The sequence below is a fragment of the Telopea speciosissima genome, chromosome 3 (assembly GCF_018873765.1).
Source record: "Telopea speciosissima isolate NSW1024214 ecotype Mountain lineage chromosome 3, Tspe_v1, whole genome shotgun sequence".
Classification (NCBI taxonomy): domain Eukaryota; kingdom Viridiplantae; phylum Streptophyta; class Magnoliopsida; order Proteales; family Proteaceae; genus Telopea; species Telopea speciosissima.
Window position 1 is genome coordinate 35,598,810 of NC_057918.1, and position 5,399 is coordinate 35,604,208.

General features: G+C 38.7%; 1 non-coding gene across 1 annotated transcript; it reads left to right on the forward strand.

The window, feature by feature from the left end:
• The first annotated feature begins 2,977 nt into the window (after positions 1 to 2,977).
• LOC122657204 lies at positions 2,978 to 3,084 on the forward strand. The gene has a single exon (XR_006332272.1). It is a non-coding gene; the product is annotated as a small nucleolar RNA R71 (small nucleolar RNA).
• Positions 3,085 to 5,399: the final 2,315 nt, after the last annotated feature.

Here is a 5,399-nt window from a genome sequence, read left to right on the forward strand (position 1 = left end):
AAAATCCTAACTCACTTTCGTAGGAATCACGGTTGCACTTAGCATGTGCAACAAGCCTTTAAACCCCTAGGTTACCCCTAGTGGACGAGTTTTGTCTCGTGGGTGTTTGCAGTGAATATACACCCAAAATTCAATAAATCAAAAAGAACGATGTAAATTTTTCTCATGGCATAAGTAAGATAGTGCACACAATCTCAAAGAAATACTCTACTACGGATCAAGGAGCCAAAGGTTCCCCACACTTGAATTTTATCACCCCACATCAATTCAAGTAACAAGCATGCATCAAGATCAAGGGATCTCCTCATATTTTCTGAACACTACTCACCTTCAAGTAAACCACTCATAGCATCGATGGAACCAAAGACTTAGGCATTGAGTATTGTTGACCATACTTTCTTTTTTTAGGCATTAAGGCAAAAGCTTTTTTCTTTCTCAACCACAAAATCTATTTCTACTCCACTCTTGTTCTCCGAATGGCATGATGGAGCATACACGGACACCCAAATACTTGGTAGCTTCGCTTTTGCATATATCTATAAGACATTGAAACATTGACGCAAGAGTTTTTTGAGTTTCCTTCCAAGGAATTTCGATCAAGTCACCCTGCTTCATGAGGCACAGTGCCCTGTCTAGTCCCAAGGAATTCCACTTTCTTCTTTTTCTTTTTCTTTTTTTTTTTTTTTTGTTTTTTTCACTTTCATGCCTTGCCTTGCCATAAACAAATTGGTCTCAACTACTAGCCAAAAGATCAAGGGATCCATAAAACACATAGAGGAATCTAACCATCAAATGAAGTAGCACTCATATTTTCAAACTCAATCCCCATCATCGGATACAAACGAACTATCGTCATTGAAAAGGGATTTTTTATTATTTCGCATGCTAGGGAACCTAATTCCCTCTTTCTCTTGCTTTGCAATCAAAGAGACTTATGCACATAACCAAACTATTGCCACAATCAAAATTCACAAAATTCACCAATTAAGTCCAACACACCCCCCCCACACTTAATTCATGCAGTGTCCTCAATGCATGTAGAATATAAAGAAAAGGACAAGGGATGATATGAGGGGACTTACCAGATATAATCAACAAAGAGGATCATGAAGAGTCATGAACTCTACAAAAAGTACTAGGGGTAGCAACGAAACCTCAGTTCATGGCCAATAAATGTAGAAAGAGCTTGAGAACCAAAAAATACTAGACCATGAATTTTAGTAAAGCGAGAAATAACATGGAGGTTAAGCACACATGAGTAATACCCAACAATAAAATTTGTCCACATGAGATAGTGGAAAATGAAAGCATTAAAACTCAGGCCATATATCCGTCCATTTTCTCCCAAGGTTAATACAGAATGCATGTCATTATCGTAAAAACCAACCAAGAATGGATCGCAGTAAGCATCAAAAGGATAATGAATATCAGTAACCTCATCAAGATAATCATAAAAAATGGGAGGTTTACTCAAATCAATCCTAGCAATAAAACTATCCGCCCTTTGCATAGCTTGGTTTTCCAAATCAGGATCACGATAATATGCTTGGGGAGCATCATGACTAACATTGTCCTCTTCAATAAAATCATCAAACCGAGGAGGTTTGGACCAATCAATATACGGGACAATAATGGGGGAATCAAATATGAAGGATTGAGGAATGGAGGTGGATAGGGGTTCAAGGGGCTCCAATGGTGGTTTGATGTTCCAGACCCCAGATAAGGTGGTATCATCAACATCTTCCAATTCCTCCGTACAATCCTGAAATCCCGAATCAAAATTAAAAAAGAGAGTCTCATCATCTAGGAATTCTGAAGCACATGTACCTCTTCATCCATATCAGGCTGTCTGTCCAACCTGAACACATTAAAATCCACAGAGGTATTGCCAAAAGATAATTTCATGAGACCATTCCTGTAATTGATTAAAGCATTACTGGTAGCTAGGAATGGCTTACTCAAGATGATAGGGATTTGGTCCTTGAAGTTGGCAGTAAGTTGGATATCTAAAACAATAAAATCCATAGGAAAAATAAATTCCCCAACCTTCAATAGAACATCCTCAATCATCCCCTTAGGAACTTTAACCGATCTATCTGCAAGTTGGAGAGTAATTTTGGTCGGTTTCAGCTCACCCAATCCCAATTATTGGTAGACATGATAAGGCAATAGGTTCACACTTGCACCAAGGTCCAATAAGGCATGATCAATGGTGGTGTTGCATATAGTGCAAGAGATGGTGGGGCTTCCAGGATCCTTATGCTTGGTTGCTATCGGATGTGCGATGAGAGAACTTATATTAGCAGCCAAGAATGCCTTTTTGGGCACATTAATGGTCCGCTTTTGGGTGCACAAGTCTTTGAGGACTTTAGCATAAGCGGGGACCTGGGTTATAACATCCAATAGAGGAATGTTTACTTGAACTTGTTTAAAAACATCCAAAATTTTCTCCACAGAAGGAGATTTCTTGCTAATCAACGTATTTGGGAAAGGGGTAGGTGGAATATAAACTCTTTCGGGGTGGTCTCTTTCACTTTCTCAAAGAATCATCTTTGGTTTTCTCAACCAAATCATCCGGAATTACTGCGAGTTCATTAGATGAACCAGGAACAGAAGGTACTACAACGGCCTCTTTGGTTTCCTCAACCTATATGAGAAAGGGACAGGTGGGGTATAAACTCTTTCAGGGGTGGTCTCTTTCACTTTCTCAACAGAATCATCTTTGGTTTCCTCAACCAAATCATCTGGAATTACTACAGGTTCATCAGATGAACTAGGAACAGAAGGTACTACAACGGCTTCTTCAGAAGGGGGGAATCAACAGGAGTATGAGATGGTAAAGACTGAGGTGCACTAGCCTGTTGATACTCACGGCCGCTTCTCAAAACATATATTGCATTTACCTAGCTGGAGGGCCCTTGATCCTGTTGGCCTTGTATAACCCTCATAAATAATTTGGCATAACTGCCACAAGTCAAAACCATGGTGAGGGCATTCTAAGAGGAGGTCTTTGAATCTTTCCATGAATTTAGAAAAGGATTTTTGTGGTTTCTGTCTAAACTGGAGTATGTTACTCTTGAGTTTGTTGGTCTTGTAAAGAGGGAAAATTTTTCTCAAGAAGGCAATGGTGAACTCATCCCATGTATTAATAGAATTTATCGGCAGTCCATAGAGCCACTTCTTGGCCTGGTCTTTTAAGGCAAAGGGTATAAATCTAAGCCTAACTGCATCATCAATCAAATTCTGGATCTTAATTAGAACACAGACCTCCTCAAATTTCCTAAGGAAGAGATATGCATCTTCATTGGCCATCCCATGGAAGTGGGGTAGCATGCTAATGAAGTTGGGCTTGAGTTCATAATTGTTTCCTGTAACAGGTGGTAAGTTGATGCAAGAAGACTGCGCAGCGCTAGTAGGGTAAAACCTATCCTTAAGAGTCTTGGGTTGTTGGTCACCCATGGTCAAAGGTGGGGTTAAGGGTAGTGGAGAATATGGTATTCTAATAAGACAATTAGATGAATCACGAGTCCACACCGTAGCCACCTAAGCAGATATGAGGTCTCCTTTAGAAAAATTTAAGAAAAATAAAAGACTTAAGAAAAAAGTACTAAAAATAAGAGGGAGCCTAAGGTAGATAGTGCATATCTATCCCTCAAGAATCGAAACAATGGTTCCAAAGTTGTAAGGATGTCATATAGGTTAATAGCAAGAGAACTCGTATAGTCTTCTATAGCCACCTACGTGCGACTCCAAGTGGATTCTAATGTAAGGTGGAGGACTACTATACGTTTTTGTCTCTAAAATCTCTCACTATGTCGCTTTCCTGTTATCAAGAGTGGTCACCTCCAAAGATAAGTCATATGCCAAACCACCCAACCAAGTCAAGATGTAGCATCATAGGTAACTTAATCCTATGAGGGACACCAAAAGATGGAGGGTTGGAGCATATAAAGGATTTTAGATTGGGTGCACACTATTTGAAACAGAAGAGAAACAAGAAGAGGTTTTCAAAAACTCTTTTTTTTTTTTTTTAGAAAAGGTGGAAGAGAAATATAGTAAATTAAGAACTTCAAACCAAAAATAAAAAAATAAAGTGGTCAATAATCTCCCCAGCAACGGCGCCAAAAATTTGTTTGAGTTAAAATAATACCACAAGCATACGGGTCAATCGTAGCTATGGGTCGAACACGAGGAGATATATGCCACTCTATTTAACTAACTCAAAAATAATGCAAAGTGAACCAAATTAAAGTGTTAAATTAAACTAATTAAACTAATAAAAATTAATGCATCCTAACTCATAAGCATCTAACAAAATTAAGGGATTAAATTGAATGAGCAACATTACAAAGGAGAGGGTAGGGGTATTTATAGGGGGAAGAGAGGAGAAGAGAGAAGAGGGAAGTGTAGGAGAAATATTTCTTAAGAAAAGAGAATATCCTCTCTTCTCCTTCCTCTTTTACAATGCCTTGAATCCCAAGAAAAAAGAGAAAAAATAGAAAGAGGGAGAGAAAAGAATCCTAGCTACATAAACCTTCTATTTCTAGAAAAGTAAATTTCTAATTCTAACTTGTGCTTCCTTTTCTTTGTAAATATCTTTTCCAAGCAATGAGATCAAGGCATCTTTGACTTTTCAACTTTCCATAGGTGAGAGAATATCTTTCAAAATAAATCTATCCCAAGTAGAATTCCAAAAGTGCCCTTGGGAAGTTGGAGGAGAGAGAGAGCAAGGGTGATGACTAGGATTTCCACTCAATCAAATAACACAATGCCCATCATGTCTCAAGTAAAATCGTGGAGCACTGGGTGTAGCCCAATAAAAATCATGGACAGTAATGGGCCTTCAAAAATAATGGAATCTAGTGGCAGTGTGGGTCCCTCCATGTGGGTAGCAGTCCTTCTCTCTCTTCAAGAATGCAAAATTATCGAAACGGCCCTGTACTTGCAGTAGATCTCCACCATTGCTTAGAAATATCTTCTATAATGTCAAAAATGTCCTTGGACAGTGGTAGAATGACTATGGACTTGCACTACAACTCCTTTCTGACCAATATCCTTTCTTGGGCTAAAAAGAATAATCAACTGTACGATGGGCTAGATGAATGCGTACTTGCATTTCATCCCATCCAACTTACTCCAAATTTAGTCATCTTTACAGCCATGGAAAGAAAAATGGTAACTTTACGTGTAACTTGGGACATGCAGCTCCTGGTAGTCCAGAATAGCCCAAAATCTAAAAAGCACAAGAAAACACCAAAGTAACTCTGTCCAATGTGGTAAATTGTATGCTTGATGCCCTAAGATTTCACACATAAATGTGCTCATCAGTACTCCCACCTTTGGAATGAGGCAAATATAGATAAGATTCAACTCTTTTGGGATACAACCTGTTCTGAAAA